Raw genomic sequence first — 17,755 nt, 5'->3', positions numbered from 1 at the left:
CCAATCTGGATTTAGAGCTGGTCACAGCACGGAAACTGCTTGTGGTAAAAGTTCCGTGAACGATTTTTCATGATGGCAGTTGACTCTGGGTTGGGGGGTTGTTTTAATTATGCTGGACCTCAGTGCTGTCTTTGACACTGTTGATCTTCATTCGATTCCTTTTAAAACGTTTGGAGTGTGATGTAGGCATCAAAGGAACAGCTTTAAAACGGTGTCACTCATATCTGCATGATAGAACATTTTTTGTTAATTTTGCAAATACTTCATCTTCTATGTGTCCTTTAAAATATGGTCTTCCTCAAGGTTCTATTCTGGGCCCTACATTATTTTCATTGACTCAACTCTCAGCTTTGACAATCAGATAAAGTCTGTAGTAAAAAGTAGTTTTTACCAACTTAGAATGATCTCCAGGTTTAAAACCCATTCTTAGTTTTAAAGATTTAGAGACCGTTGTCCATGCATTTATTACATCAAGATTGGATTATTGCAAATTCTCTTATGTTGGATCTGTCAGCGACAACTATCTCGTTCTGCAAATGATACAGAATGCAGCCATGCTGCAGCCAGGCTTTTAAACAGTCACGAAAAATTTGAGTGTCGCGAAAAAAAAGGGGTATTATTTTTCTAGTTTTTTATTTTCTTTTTTTTGTATAAGTTTTGTGTACGGGTATATTTTTTGATATTTTATTGATGGTTTTTAAAGTGCTTCATAACTTATATCACATCTTCTTTTAAAAGTACCATACATCGGCTAGGACACTGAGATCACCAGATAAACTGGCAGTTCCTCGCTCCAAAAGAAAGTCTAAAGGTGATAGAGCATTTTATGGTGTGGCTCCCAAATTGGTGGAATAGTCTCCACTCATATTCAGCAGGCGCCCTCCTTAGAAGTTTTTTAAGTCTCAGTTGAAAACTCATCTTTTACATTAGCTTTCGCAGAGGAAATACCTTCGTAGAGACCTTTCACAGAGGAACAACCCCAATGTGTAACTGAGACCGGATAAAGGGTAGTTTTCATCGATGGGCTTGTGGTTTTCATAAAGTGGGGTGTCATTCTTACTAATTACGTTAGATTTTATTTTTGTATATGCTTTCTATTATATTGTGAAGCACTTTGGGCAACAAAATTGCATTAAAATGTGCTATACAAATAAATAAAGTTGAAGTTGAAGTTGAAGAGATGGGTAACTGGCGGCTGCAGTGTTTTTAAGTTCGAAAAATAAAAAAAGTTCGGCCGCTGGATCATCTTATGCTTGGATGATCAATTTGACAACATTTGATAAGTAAGTCACTGAAAGATTGCTCTCAGTTTATGATGTTAATAACCTCTGACCGTATTAATTACAGTGAAGTAGGATGTGCACTCGAATTTCAACATTCACTAACATTAGAAAAAAAATAAATGAGCAATTGACAGTGAAAATCATATTTTCTGGTCAAGATGGTAAACAGCTTTTCTTTTTAGCAAGTTCAAGGAGAAATATGTTTGGATTGTTTGGAAGCGTAATAATAAAAGGATTTAATTTAAATCACTGTTACATCACTGCTCACACAAGAAGTCTGAAAGATACAACCGGTGACCGGCACAGAGCTGCACTTGTCTCAACTTGTGTCAAAGATAAAATACAGTCAACAAAACCTTTTTGCCAAATGCATGACAGAAATGTTTGCACTGAATTATGTTCTTAGGGTCTTAAAAGGCATTAAAAATAAATAAAAACTCTCAAATGATTCAAGAAAGTCTTAATTATGATGTTCAAGAGGTGGTGTTTCTGTTCAGTCAAGTCGCCTCATTTTGTCTGTTTAGTTTCTCTGCAGCTGAAGCCGCCCTCTGCTGGACAGAAAACACATTCACCAAGAGAGTGTTTATATTAAAGTTTTTTGTTGTTTTTTTTTCAAGCGGGTGATGAAACATTTGAAGTAAACACAAACCAACTAAAACCACAGAACATCACAGAAGTCTTCTATTGTATTGTGATGCTGTGATAAAAGAAAAGCAATGATTTCACTCTTCAAAAGTTTAATATTTAATGTAGAAATATTTCCAAGCTTTAATACTTTATCCTGTACTTTCAGACAGATATGATGAAGGCCTGACAGTATGCTGTCCCAGCAGGACTGATGCACTGTCATATTAAATCATGTTCACCAGGAGAACGCTTCTCTTTTGAAGCACTAACAGCATCGTCTCTGCATCAGCATCAGTTCTGTGTGGAAGCTTATTTAACATCACAGAATAAAATTATTAAAACACAACTGTGAGATTTATATCTCACAATTCAGACTATTTTTTTCTGGAAGTTATATAAGATCCAATTGCAAAAGCCAGAGTTGTTTTTCTCAGAAAGAAATGCTAAATAAATTGTCATAATTTCTGACATTTTCACTTTCTCAAAAATTCGCAGTATGTATGCGATTGAGGTCTAGGACGTCTAAAAAATTGGGGGATTTAAGAAAATAGATTGCAAGATATAAATTTAATGAACTAATGAAAAAAAAAATACCTGAAATGAAATTGAAACTCCCAATTCATCAGTTGGGAAAAAATTTTGATATGTAAGCAGAAACTCTATGAGAAAAAAAAGTCTGAATTGTGAGATATAAACGCTGAAATAAGTTTATAACTTGTGTTTGTGACGCAAACTCACACTTCTGAGAAAAAGACTGAATTTGAGATTACTATGGACTACAGATCTTAACAACACAATTACGGGAAAAAAAAATTGTAAGACAATGCAAAACTTGCACAATTAAGAGTTTAGATCTGCATTGTGACAAAACTCAAGCGGATTCAATGAGGAATAACGTTTGCAAAATCAGAAATATTAGAACTCAGATCATAGCAAAATGTCCGAACTACGAGTTAAACCCGCAGTCATAATGCAATATTGGGAACCCTCACATGACAGTTATAATAATTTCAAGAGGTGTTTTCTGTTCAGTTCAAGTCAAACTCATTCTGTCTGTTTAGTATCTCTTGCAGCTGCAGCGATCCGCTGCTGGATTGGAACACATTCACCAAGAGAGTGTTTATAAAATCTTGTGTTTTTTTTTTTGTTCCAAACAGGGTGAAAACATTTGAAGTACACAAATCAACTAAAACCACCGAACATCACAGAAGTCTTCTATTGTATTGTGATGCCTGTGATAAAAGAAAAACAATGATTTCACCTCTTCCAAACGCATTTTAATATTTAATGTAGAAATTACTTTTCCCAGCTTTTAATACTTTATCCTTACTTCAGACAGATTGATCTGGCCTGACAGTATGCTGGTCACCGTCGCAGGACTGATGCACTTCAGAATTAAAATCATGTTCACCGGAGAACAGCTTCTCTTTTGAGCACTAACAGCATCGTCTCTGCATCAGCAAGTTTTTCTGTGCTGAAGCTTATTTACGAACGACCAGAATAAATATTATATAAAACAACAACGGTGAGTTTATATCTCGACAATCAGCCTATTTTTTCAGGGGGGGGGGTTCTGGAAAGGTTTATATCTTCCTCGGCTCAAAATTCAGAGTTGTTTTTTTCTCAGAATGCTAAAATTGAAAACGTCATAATTCCTGACTTTTCTACAAAATCTTCCTATGCAATATGTATGCGATTGAGTCAGGAGTCTAAAAAATTTGGGGGAGAAAATAGATTGCAAGATATAAATTCTAATGAAAAAAAAAACCTGAAAGATGTAAACTCCCAATTCTAAGTGGGAAAAAATTGTGATATGTAAGCAGAACTCTGAGAAAAAAAAGTCTGAATTGTGAGATATAAAACTCTGAAATAAGGCTCAAGATAACTTGCTTTTGTTGACGCAAACATCACAATTGCTGAGAACAAAGAACTGAATTTTGAGATTAAACTATTGTAATTATTTTGACAACACAATGACTGAGGAAAAAGAATTGTAAGATGTAAACCTTGCAATCTAAGAGTTTATAGCTTGCATTGTGACAAACTCGCCGATTCTGAGGAATAACGTCAAAATTTTTTATATTTAAACTCAGATTATCAGAAAATGTCAGAAACACGAGATGGTAAACCCTGAAGTCAAAATTGCAAAAATAAAAAACTCACAATTGCAGTTTTATCAACTTGCAATTCTGAGGAAAAAAAGTCAGAACTGCAAGACAAAAAAAGGATGATGGTGGGATATTTTAAAATTGCAATTGAGAGAGAAAAATGTGCAGTTATCTTTGTGAATGTTTTTCTTCTGTGGCATCCATCTCTTCACTCTGCTGCTGCATGTTACGTGTGGTTGCTCTCCTCGCAGGAGCAGAAAGGGAAGGTCCCGCAGCAGGGCTCGCAGCCACGGCTTCCACAGAACCTTTGTCCACGTCAGCTGGTTCTCCACCGGCGCCAGAGTTCTGCGGTGCTCCGTCACAAGGCCCCGTTTGACCCGCTCCAGCACCTCTGCCAACCGCGGCTCAGTGTCCCGGTGAGAGCGACGGGCTCTCTGACGGATCCCTGCTGAGCTCGAACACCAGCGGAGGGTTGTGATACGTCACAAACGGCCTGTGACACATGCAGACAGCGGTGTGGTAAACAGCCCACGGCTCCCGCTGGAGAGAAGTTTGGTGTGAAGAAATGGACCTTGAAGATGGACTCACCTGAGGTTAAAAATTACAATGTAGCTTATAATATCGTCCTCGGTGTGTGTGTTGCTGTTATGCAGAGCTGTGTAATATATTCTCAATAATATGTAAATATCACAAATATGATTTTAAAAGTGTTTTTTTTTTTTTTTCGTTTCTCAGTTTTCCTAAACGTGAGGAGGAGTTTCATGATTTATCCTCATCATGTGTTTTGTATGACATATGGAATGCTAAAGCTGCCAAAATAACCAATCGATGAATACATAAATATACAAAGAAATGTAATATAACAATATATAAATAAATGCATAAATAATTCAAAGCTTCTTTCTTGCTTTGGCCAGAGCTCGATTGCTCCGTCTGAAGTAAAACACACCCTCATTACCATATGGACAAAGAAATGTAGAAATAAATACACGTGGGAAATATATATAAATATATATGTTGGAAATAAATAAATAAATGTGTAAATAAATTAATGTATAAAAAAATACAATTATACACACAAATAAAGTAGTTATATAAATATGTTTTTTTATTGTGTTTTCTTTTTTAATGTTCTTTTGTAGATTTATTAATTTATTTTTGTTATTTTAGATTTCTTTGTATATTATTTATGTATTTTTTTTATTTATTATTTTGGCAGCTTTGGCATTCCATAATGACAGTGTTCAGACAGACATTTTGAATTGATTTAAAACGGGATTCAAATAAATAAAATCAGTGAGACACACAATACATGTCAAAAGTTTGGGGTCGGTACGATTTTTAATGATTTTGAAACTGACTCCCTTCTGCTCTGCAAGGCTGCATTTATTTGATCAAAAGTACAGTAAAAATGTGAAATATTATTATGATTTTAAACAGCTGTTTTCTATGTGAATATCTGTTAAAGTGTAATTTATTTCTGTGATGTGCAGCTGTATTTTCAGCATCATTACTCCAGTCTTCAGTGTCACATGATCTTCAGAAATCATTCTAATATGATCATTTGCTGCTCAAGAAACATTTCTGATTATTATCAATGTTGAACACAGTTGTGCTGCACAATATTTCTGTGGAAACCGTGATACATTTTATTTTACAGGATTCACAGATGAATAGAAAGTTCAGAAGAACAGCATTTATTTGAAATAGAAATCTTTTGCAACATTATAAATATCATTACTGGCATATTTGGTCAATTTAATGCGTCACTGATTAATAAAAGGCATTCTCCTTGTTGTGTGTGTGGGTGTGTGTGTGTGTGTGTGTGTGTGTGTGTGTGTGTGTGTGTGTGTGTGTGTTTGAGTCACTCACTGTCGGGGGGGTGTGAGAGTGTAGAGTTTTGGTGTATGTGGCGGTAGTGTAGTGTGAAATGGTGTTGTGATGGGTTCGTTTTGTTCTTCCATCAGAGGGATGAGATCACGGCCGTCCAGGATCCTTACAGAGTCACACAAACACACACTTCATATGTTACACTTACACATCATACAGGATTTTCTAGGTGGTTGCTAGGGTGATACTAGGGTGTTTCTAGGTGGTTGCTAGGCTAGTGTGTTTCTGAGTGGTTACTATGTGTTTTTGGGTGGTTGCTAGGGTCCATTACTAGGGTTTGCTTCTAGGTGGTTGCTTTGCTAGCGTGTTTGTGAGTAGGTTTGCTAGGGTGATAACTAGGTTTTTCTAGGTGGCTGTTAGGCAGGGGGGTGATATTAGAGTGTTACCAAGGGTGTTGTAAGGGTGCTATTGGGGTGTTTCTAGGTGGTTGCTAGGGGTGATACTAGGGTGTTTCTAGGTGGTTGCTAGGCTAGTGTGTTGTTTCTGAGTGGTTACTAGGGTGATACTAAGGTTTTTTGGGGGTGGTTGCTAGGGTAATACTAGGGTGTTTCTAGGTGGTTGCTTTTGCTAGCGTGTGTTGTGAGTGGTTGCTAGGGTGATGATACTAGGTTGTTTCTAGGGTGGCTGCTAGACTAGGGTGATATTAGAGTGTTACCAAGGGTGTTGTAAGGGTGCTATTGGGGTGTTTCTAGGTGGTTGCTAGGGTGATACTAGGGTGTTTCTAGGTGGTTGCTAGGCTAGTGTGTTTCTGAGTGGTTACTAGGGTGATACTAAGGTTTTTTTGGGGTGGTTGCTAGGGTATTACTAGGGTGTTTCTAGGTGGTTGCTTTGCTAGCGTGTTTGTGAGTGGTTGCTAGGGTGATACTAGGTTGTTTCTAGGTTGGCTGCTAGCAAGGGTGATATAGAGTGTTACCTAAGGGTGTTGTAAGGGTGCTATTGGGGTGTTTCTAGGTGGGTGCTAGGGTGATACTAGGTTGTTTCTGAGGGGTTACTAGGGTTGATACTAAGGTTTTTTTCTGGGTGGTTGCTAGGGTATTACTAGGGTGTTTCTAGGTGGTTGCTTTGCTAGCGTGTTTCTGAGTGGTTGCTAGGGTGATACTAGGTTGTTTTCTAGGTGGCTGCTAGGCAAGGGTGATATTAGAGTGTTACCAAGGGTGTTGTAAGGGTGCTATTGGGGTGTTTCTAGGTGGTTGCTAGGGTGATACTAGGGTGTTTCTAGGTGGTTGCTAGGCTAGTGTGTTTCTGAGTGGTTACTAGGGTGATACTAGGGGTTTTTTTGGGGTGGTTGCTAGGGTAATACTAGGGTGTTTCTAGGTGGTTGCTTCGCTAGCGTGTTTGTGAGTGGTTGCTAGGTGATACTAGGTTATTTCTAGGTGGCTGCTAGACTAGGGTGATATTAGAGTGTTACCAAGGGTGTTGTTAGGGTGCTAATGGGTTGTTTCTAGGTGGTTGCTAGGGTGATTACTAGGGTGTTTCTAGGGGGTGCTAGGGGCTAGTGGTGTGTCTGAGTGGTTTACTAGGGTGATACTAAGGTTTTTGGGTGGGGTGGTTTGCTAGGGTATATACTAGGGTGTTTCTAGGTTGGTTGCTTCGCTAGCGTATGTTTGTGGGTGGTTGCTAGGGTGATACTAGGTTGTTTCTAGTGGTGCTAGGCCAAGGGTGATATTAGAGTGTTACCAAGGGTGTTGTTTAGGGTGATAATGGGTGTTTATAGGTGGTTGCTAGGGTGTATACTAGGGTGTTTCTAGGTGGTTGCTAAGCTAGTTGGTTCTGAGTGTTACTAGGGTGATACTTAAAGTGTTTTTGGGTGGTTGCTAGGGTAATACTAGGGTGTTTCTAGGTGGTTGCTTCACTAGCGTGTTTGTGAGTGGTTGCTAGGGTGATACTAGGTTGTTTCTAGGTGGTTGCTAGGCTAGTGTGTTTCTGAGTGGTTACTAGGGTGATACTAAGGTTTTTTGGGGTGGTTGCTAGGGTAAATACTAGGGTGTGTTTCTAGCTGTGGTTGCTTCGCTAGCATGTTTGTGGTCGTTGCTAGGTGATACTAGGGTTGTTTCTAGGTGGCTGCTAGACTAGTGGGTGATATTAGAGTGTTACCAAGGGTCCAAGGTTAGGGTGCTAATGGGGTGTTTCTAGGTGGTTGCTAGGGTGATACTAGGGTGTTTCTGTGGTTGCTAGGGTGATACTATGTGTTTCTGAGTGGTTACTAGGGTGATACTAAGGGTTTTTTTGGGGTGGTTGCTAGGGTATTACTAGGGTGTTTCTAGGTGGTTGCTTTCGCTAGCTGTGTTTGTGAGTGGTTGCTAGGGTGATACTAGGTTGTTTCTAGGTGGCTGCTAGGCAAGGGTGATATTAGAGTGTTACCAAGGGTGTTGTTTAGGGTGCTAATGGGGTGTTTCTAGGTGGTTGCAAGGGTGATACTAGGGCATTTCTAGGAGGTTGTTAGGCTAGTGTGTTTCTGAGTGGTTACTATGTGTTTTTGGGTGGTTGCTAGGGTATTACTAGGGTGTTTCTAGGTGGTTGCTTCGCTAGCCTGTTTGTGAGTGGTTGCTAGGGCGATACTAGGTTGTTTCTAGGTGGCTGCCAGGCTGGGGTGATATTAGATTGTTACCAAGGGTGTTGTTAGGGTGCTAATGGGGCATTTCTAGGAGGTGATTTAGGGTCTTTCTGGGTTGTTGCTAGGTTGATACTAGGGTCTTTCTAGGTGGTTGCTAGACTAGGATGATACTAGAGTGTTACAAGGTCGTTGTTAGGGTGATAATGGGGTTGTTTCTGGGTGGTTGCTAGGTTGATACCAGGGTCTTCCTGGGCTGTTGCTAGGGTGATACTAGGGTGTTTCTAGGTTGCTAAAGTGTAGTTAGAAAGTGTCTATATGGTTGCTAAGATTTTCTAGATGGTTATTAGGGTGATAATATGGTGTTTATGAGTGCTTGCTAAAGTGTTGTTAGGCAACTGGTTCTGGTTGGTTTACTCTGGTGTTGCTAAGGTGATGGTAGAGTATTGCTAAGGTGTTATGGGTGGTTGCTACAGTGTTGCTAGGCAGTTGTTATGTGGTTGCTAGGCTATACCAATTTATTATTTGTCAAGCTGCATATTCTCAGAGGTTAAGTGTGTGTTTTCTGCAGCACTAGATGCTGTCTGGCTTACAGGAATATAGTGTTGAGTATTTGTGCACTGGTGTTGTACCTGTCCTCCGGCAGCGCTCCGCCTGCCAGCTTCACCACTGTGGGAAAAACATCCATCAGACTTGTTGGTTCTGCCACTTCTCGTCCCGGGTTGAGACGTCCAGGCCAGCGGAATATTCCCGGAACTCGGATTCCTCCCTCCCAGCCGCCCATGGCTTTACCACCTAAACATAAGAGGGTCAGTAATGACACAAAATCATACATTTTTGTTAAGCGTCAACATGTCTGCTTTTGTGTTTCGTACCTCGATAGATTCCATTCCAGCCTCCTTTTGGACCCTCTTCGATGTGGCCACCGTGGTCAGAAGTGAAGTACATCATGGTTTTCTCGGACAGGCCAAGCCTTGCAATCGTCTCCATCATTCTACCTGTGATCAAACACAAGATATTTCAAACAGGTCGTCCTATCTGGCTGAGCTGATTAATCTGTGATTGTGTGATCTGAAGTTACTTGAGTTTGGTACATTTAAAGGGATAGCTCACTCAGAAATGAAAATTAGCTGTTAATTTATTGACTCTCAGATCATCCAAGATGTAGGTAGTGGTCAACCGATATATCGCCATGGCCGATATATCAGCCGATATTTCCTATTTTCAAATATCGGCATCGGCCGATAAGTTTTTCTGCTTGGCCGATGTGTTAGAGGCGGGAGTTTTATTTTGACAGGGCTGAGAGCGGCAGCGCCTGAGCACACAGTGCTCATATTCTCCCTCTTGTTTACTGTCGTTGTTAACAGTTTTGTCTAATAATCAGACAGAACGGTTAAACAAAGGAATTTATGTATACAGAAAGTTAACGATTGCTTATATATTATTAGTAATACAAAGCCAAACATTATAATACTTTCTCGTTTGCCGTGAGCATTAAACAAATATGCATTTATATAATTTAAACAAATCTTTGAATGACTAATAAACATTTATTTTAACAAACCTTGCAAACTTAGTCAAATCCAGCTGTGAGATCTAGTGAAGTGTGCATTTTTATCCAGCATGATCGCGTGTTCTCTGTGTGATGGTCGGTCCGTGTGAATTTGCTTTAAACTTTAAACTCATGATTTCAGATTATGCTGCACATTATGCGTTTGCCCACTGTCATACTCATGTCATTTTCACTGGTGCTGTATGTATAATGAGTGTTACCCTGGATTTATTTGAAAAATATGATTCCCAATGCACACAAACTTCCCAGAATATTGAGTGCCCTGTTCGTTACAGTGTTTACTTCCTTTTCAATTATATTTTTATTAAATATTTATTTATTTGTGAAAAATACTTTGTCATCTAAAGTATAAGTATGTTTATTTTACACATTTATTTTTTAATTCATTGTCAAATTATTTCAAATTTCTTAAATATAAATGATTTTTTTTTTTAATTATATCGGCTATCTGCCCCCTGCTTTCCAAGATATCGGCATCGGCTGTCAAAAAACCAATATCGGTCGACCACTAGATGTAGGTAACTTTTATTTTATTTCAGTCAAAAAAAAATTACTCCTATGTGAAAAATCTGGGGGTCATTTTTGATGCCGACCTGAAGTTCGACAAACAAATAAATTCAGTGGTCAGGGCCAGCTTTTTCCAGCTAAAGCGATTATGAAAGTTAAAGCCCCCTCCTCTCCTTTCAGGATTTGGAGACTGTAATTCACGCTTTTATTTCCTCAAGGCTTGATTATTGCAATGCCTTGTATACTGGAATTAGTCAGTCATCACTCTCATGATTACAGATAGTCCAAAATGCTGCATGCTGCATTTTATTCGTGTGTACTTGCTCCGCTTGTGAAGCACTTTGGTCAACATTCTTGTTGAGAATTCTGTCATTGACATGAGGGTGAGCAATTAATGTCAGCGGCTCATTGGTCTTCAGTCTGAGTCAAACTGTTTTTTCAGTTCAGTGACTGTTAGAGGAACTGAAGCGCTGAATGATTCATTCATCATAGGATCCACCAGTATTTTGGCTTATTTGGAGTCGCAGTGACTGTCAGGGAGTTTGGATTGAGTAACTTGTTTCAGACGCTTCAGTCCGATTTGATGAACCGGTTCATCTAGTTCACTAAAAAGAACAGTTTCCCTGAGGCTCTGCATTACATGTGGATATTGTTGTAAATAATGTTCAGTTTTATTGCACAGACTGACTGATTCGCTTCATAAGACCTCGATATGTCGTCAGAAGCCACTGGGATTAATTCTGAGTTGCCTGATGTGCTTTTTTGACTCTTAAAGTGACGGTAGTCATTGACTTGGCCCACGGTTTCAGCTAAAAATCTTCTTTACAGTTCCACTGAATCAAAAAAGTCACCCACATATAGGATCTCCTAAGGACGAGTAAATTTACTGCAAATTTCATTTTTGGGTGAATGATCCTTTTAATTGTTACATTTGATTCATTATGCGATGCTTTCTTCTTTCCTCATCACTTACCAACCATCCAGTCCACTTCTTCAACGTTGTCCCCATACAGCCCATGTTTGCTTTTTCCAGTAAAGCCCTCGGACACAAAGAGAGGTGTGTGCACGTGTGCCAATGACAGGAAGAGCAGGAAAGGCCCGTCTTTGTGTCTGACGACATAAATCACATGATTATTAATCATCTTAAACCGAAACCAAAGAAGTTTCCCACCGCAGGCACAAGAGATGAGTGCGTGGGAAACTCACGAGACGTAAAGCTGATTTGTCAGGACAAGGCAAGGCAAATTTGATTTATAGTGCATAAGTTTAACACAACCGTAGTTGATCCAAAGGTCTTTACATTAAAAAAATGTAAAAAGGGTAGAAAAAAAGATTTGTTGTCACTCAGTAAATTAATTAATAAAGCTTCATCTTCTTCATTCAAACTATAATTGCTTCTTTACTTCTGTTGAATTTGTGCATGTGCTCTTTATGTGTTATATGTGTAATATTTTCTGTATTACCACATTTATGAAGCAGGCATGCATGCAAATCACGGGTGAATCTCGTCAAGAACACGTGCACAAATTCACAGAAGTAAAGAAGAAATTCAAGTAATCTCTGTTCATGTGTCGTTTAGGACTGACCTCTCCACGAACCGCTCGGCTTCGCTCATCAGCCTGGCGTTCAGCGTCTCCAGCTTCAGGGGCTTGCTCCACCACCCTCGCCGTTCCTCATGATGATGCAGTTCCAGGTCCGCAGGAGTTCAAACGGCACGAACCACGCGGCGAAGCTCAGCAGAGACATAGCGGCCAGAAACGCCACGAGCGTCCAGCTGACCCGCAGCAGACCCGAGGCTCGGGCCGCGAGCAGCGTGAGAGATGCCAGCGTCAGCAGCGCAGATATCTGCCACAGCGTCTCCTGCACATCCACCAGGACGCCTTTCCCTGCTCCGGGCTTGCAGTCATTGAAGTTGGTGAAGGGAAGCCCGTAGAAGAAGTCGAAGCCGTGATTGTTGGGGTGATGGCAGTGATCGTTCCTGCTCTCACAGTTCACACCCAGATGCCACTTACCTGAAGAGCGAACACATGTATTTATTTATTTATGTGGGATTTATTTATTTATTTATGCATGTTTTATTTATTTATTAATGTGTTTTATTTATTTAGTGTATTTTACTTATATTTAGTGTTATTTATTTATTTATTTATTTATGTGTGTATTATTAAATTAATTTATTTATTATTTTCTGTGCATATTTTATTTATGTTCATTTTCCCCTTCTTTTCTTTTACTCCTTAATCCCCTCCATTTTTTGATTTCTCATAATTTATTTTCTTTTTATTTCCTTATTTCCGCTGTTATTATTATTATTATTATTGCTTTATTTTCCCTTGTTATATATAATTTCTTTTCTTCTATCTCTCCTTCTTCAAAAATTATATTCTAAATATATATTTACATACATACATGCACAGCACACTTCGCGTAATCGTGTGTAAAACCTATTTTTTGGTTTTTTTATTATTTTGTTGTTTTAATTTGTTTTGTACTTTTAGTGTCGTCTTCCTATAGTTTGTCTAATGTACTGCTCTAAAAGCAAAAAAAAAAAAAAAAAAAGAAATGGAAAGAAAATCGAACACACTGTAAAAAATTACATGCATTATATATATTCACCTCCTCCTGCTTGACTGAAATTAACAGCAGTCGACGGAGGAGTTTTCCAAAGGAGGAAGCATGATTTAAATATAGAAGAGTCATAAAAGCAAATGAGACAATAACTCATGAAAATACTCTCAATAAGCTGTATGAATGCGGGAGGGAAATGTGCTTATTTGCATGGAAAATAATGTCTCAATGCAAAATATCTTTAATAGATTGTTCACCTAAATTTAGCATTCTGGCATAATTTACTCTCCCTTGTGTCGTTCCAAACCCAAATGACTTTCTTTCAGGGTTATTATTGTTAATTAAATCTAAAAGCATTTAAAAAAAACATATTATTATTTAATGTTAACATTAAAAATATTTAAAAATGCTCATTTTTATTTAGTTTAACGAAGTACTACAAACTTAACTTTAACAGAAATCAATACAAATAATACAGACATTTAAAAAAAAAAAACTATGGGGAAAAAAACAAAGTTACCAAAATTGTAACTAAAATTAATATAAAGATAATAAAAAAATGTTAATTAAAAAACAAATAAATAAAAATGTAAAATATCAATAAAAACTACAACAGTATATTTATGATATTAAAATAACGGACTTTTTATCTGTGGAAATAAATAAAGTAAAATAAAAATATGAATAAAACGACTAATAGTATATCCATGAAATTAAAATAACACACTTTCATCTGTGGAACACCAAAGAATATATTTTAAGAAATATTTTTTGTTTTTTTGACAGTCAGTAAGCTCCAGTGTCCCAGAGTTTGGTTCCCAAAGTTCTTCAAATGTCACTCAGGTTTGGAACAACATGCGGGTGAGTATATGATCGTTTTTGAGTGATCTGTCCCTTCAGTGGTTTTCTTTATGCATGCTATCATTTCTAACATTTCTGACTCGAGCTTTACAGCAGAATCTGAATCAGTCTCGTGTTTGATTCTCCTGTTCATCACTGTGAAGCTGCTTCTGAACGATCTGTATTGTATAAAGCGTGACTTGACTGTCCATCTCTGTGACTGATTCAGTCTTACCCACAATGCCGGTGGTGTAACCCTGCTTCTGCAGAAGTTTGGCGAAGGTGGTTTCTTTCGGTAGAAGTCCTCCAGATCCAGCAAGAAACAGAATCACCTGAACTCTGCCTGTGCTGCCCAGACCTTCACATCCACAGACACAGACACAGACTGATAAAACAGAGACGAACACAGCAGACAAGCTGCTTATCTCATGATTTATTGGCCTGGTGATAGACATTAAAGGCCCGTCCACACCAACACACGATCACGATTAATATATCGGCATCCACACCAGTGGACCATAACAATCTGTTTATTATACAGTACACTACTGTTCAAACATTTGAGATCGGTAATGTTTTTAAAAGAAGTCTCTTCTGCTCACCAAGTCTTGATCAAAAATACAGAAATACTGTAAAATTGTGAAATATTATTGCAATTTAAAACAGCTGTTTTCTGTGTGAAACTCTGTTAAAGTGTAATGTATTTCTGTGATGCGCAGCTGTATTTTCAGCATCATTACTCCAGTCTTCAGTGTCACATGATCTTCAGAAATCATTCTAATATGATGATTTGCTGATCAAGAAACATTTCTGATTATTATCAATGTTAGAAACCGTTTTTGCTGCTTAATATTTTTTTTGGAACCTGTGATATTTCTTTCCAGGATTTTTTGATGAATAAAAAGTTAAAAAGAACAGCATTTATTCAAAAAGGAAACATCTTTTCTAACAATATACACTACTGTTCAGAAGTTTGGGGTCAGCTGATTTTTTTCTTCTATTTTTGAAAGAAATTATTACTTTAATTCAGCAAAGATGTGTTAAACTGATAAAAAGTGACAGTAAAGACTTACATTGTTACAAAAAAAAGATTTCTATTTTGAATAAATGCTGTTCTTTTTAACTTTTTATTCATCAAAGAATCCTGGAAAAAATTATCACAGGTTCCAAAAAAAAAAAAAAGTAAGCAGCAAAAACTGTTTCTAATATTAATGATAAATCATATTAGAATGATTTCTGAAGATCATGTGACACTGAAGACTGGAGTAATGATGCTGAAAATTCAGCTGCGCATCACAGAAATACATTACATTTTAACAGAGATTCACACAGAAAACAGCTGATTTACATCAGAATAATATTTCACAATTTGACAGTTTTTTTCAGTATTTTTGATCAAATAAATGCAGCCTTCCTGAGCAGAAGAGACTTCTTTAAAAAGAAATAAAAATCATACAGATCCCAATCGTTTGCATGGCAGTGTAAGTGCAATCTGCCTCTTTAAACGCTCAAGCTTTATAAAGTCGGAGGATTCTGATTCACTGTCAGTGTTTTTATCCTTCATTCATTCAGTTGTCGTTATCATTGTGGACTTACTATTAATTTAAAAATATATAAAAAATGAATAGCTGTCATGCTTAGTGTGAAAGTGTCTTTATCTTATGTCAGTTCTTAAGTATTTTAGTGAATTTTGCATGAATATTGCATAAAAATATTTAATTTCAGTGTATACTCTTACTGCTTGATATAATATAATATTATTTTATGAACCTATATCCAATATATATAACACGTTTCATATTTTTTTCTTATATTTTTGGGCAGTTTTTGTCTTTTTTTGGACAGATATACTCCTCTGTGTTTTTGTCTTGTTTTCTGGTACAAATATTAAAACATTTTCAAATCAAGACACATTTCTGGAGAAGGAAAATCACATTGAGAAACTGAGTCTTGTTTTCTGAAAAAAAAAAGTATCAAAATGAAGTCAGATACTGAACCATCTCTTTCTAATTGTAGGGGTTCTGAGCTTCTCTCTTGCACACCTATTTTTCCCCCATCCTGAAAGTATTCTACATCATCATACATATCTGCAGTATTGTCTGGAAGAATCACATCCGCAGTATGGATTTCTACATGTTCTTCTTCCTCATTTGTCTCATTTGTCTCAGGAACTTGTTTTTCAAGAGTCCCATGATGCTCTTTTCCATGAAAACATGGTTCAAACTCGTTTTCTGTCTCACTATTCTCTTCAACATCTCTCAGACTCTGTGATACCGAATAATGCATGTTATAATCATCATCATAACGGGTACCTCTCTGATGTGGGGTCATAGGCCTATTTATGGAAGGCGGTGGGTCTTTCTCTTGGGAGATCATAACCGTCTGCCCAATAGGCAGTAAGTGATCTCTGTGGATGACTCTTGTACGACCCATTTACTATAGGAGAAGCATATGGACTCCTAGACTTCTTGATTATCCCTGCCTCTAACAAATTCTTCAAGTGTCTACGTACATCCTCTATATCTGCAGAAGTGATCTTCCTTGTTCTTTCACGAAAAGGCCGGGTGTCTGACAATCGGATGTCATGTTCCACCCCTTTGTCAATCCCACTTCCCACTCATGTAGGGAGAAAACATTGCGTTTCTGCATCAATTTCTGTCTAAGCCTTTCTTTCCATTCCTCAGGAATGGGAGAATCCCGAAAATCAAAAAGGCTTGGATCTATCTCCTCAGGTTTGTTCACTCTCACCGGTGGAACAGCCATATCTGTGACTTGCACATTCTCTAACAAAGAACCTTCAGGTATGATAACCTCTCGCTTGGTCTCATTCTGTGAAAACACAGAGAAATTCTCTCCATTTACAGCTGAAGCTAACGCTACCATAGGTTGAACCATCAATCCTTGTGGTAATGGTGTTACATCATCAGCCTCCACCAAAACTGTACCCTTAGTCACTGGTTGAGAAAACTCTGTTTCACAGCTGACACAATAAATATCTTCTGGTGGGATGGTTACAGAGCCAGGTCCTTTCCATTTCAGCCGACCCACAATGTCATCCTCACCACCCTGACTTGCCTTGAACACAGTAGACTTAGGCAGGCTATCTGGCAGAAAGCTTTTTATATTGAAAACACAAACCAGATTGCTACCCTTCTCTTTGTCCCAAAGAGCAAACAGTCTTTGAAACAAACTGGCATTAGTCCCCAATATTACAGGAGTCTGATCAGGAGCAGTTGGTCCAGGACACACAAGAGCCAGCACTGACAAGGTTTCGAGGGTGCCTGTTAATTCTCTAGGAAACTGAATGTTCCTGGTACCATTTCTCAAATATAATGTTCACTTGTGACCCACTATCCAACAGTGCAGTGCAAAGGTGACCATTTACCTTCGATGTCACAGTAGAAATTAGTCCCACCATCCCAGTCGGAATTGCAACTGATGCTGTGTTCTGGACCATCTGTGTTCTAGCAGAGCAATGTGTGGTTTCTTTGTCAGAACTGACCTCAGCACTACTTTGTTTCTCTTTAGCTTTCCGAAGAGAAGCAATAAGCTCCCTGATTACCTTCTTCTCATTCTGCGTAGCAGTGCATTTAGTTGAAATGTGACCACCCAGACAGCAACATAGTGTTGGCCCAGATCTGGCCCATGTGAAATCCATGCGGGCCAGATGTGGGCCGAAACTGCTTGCTGTTAGGGCATCCTCCCCACAACGATAACAAAAGAAATCATCCTCCTATTGGGAGAGAGGTTTCTTACTGCTACCATCCCTCACTTTTACTTTCACAGCAGTGGCAGAAGCAGGTTGAGC

At 38.2% G+C, this 17,755-nt stretch overlaps 1 pseudogene; it reads right to left on the bottom strand.

Annotated features, from left to right (window-relative positions):
* LOC109060658 overlaps window positions 1–14,512 on the bottom strand; it is a 30,901-nt pseudogene extending 16,389 nt beyond the window's left edge.
* Window positions 14,513–17,755: the final 3,243 nt, after the last annotated feature.

Source organism: Cyprinus carpio, chromosome A9 (assembly GCF_018340385.1).
Source record: "Cyprinus carpio isolate SPL01 chromosome A9, ASM1834038v1, whole genome shotgun sequence".
Classification (NCBI taxonomy): domain Eukaryota; kingdom Metazoa; phylum Chordata; class Actinopteri; order Cypriniformes; family Cyprinidae; genus Cyprinus; species Cyprinus carpio.
The sequence above is the reverse complement of the archived record's forward strand: the minus strand, read 5'-3'. Positions and strand labels throughout refer to the sequence as shown.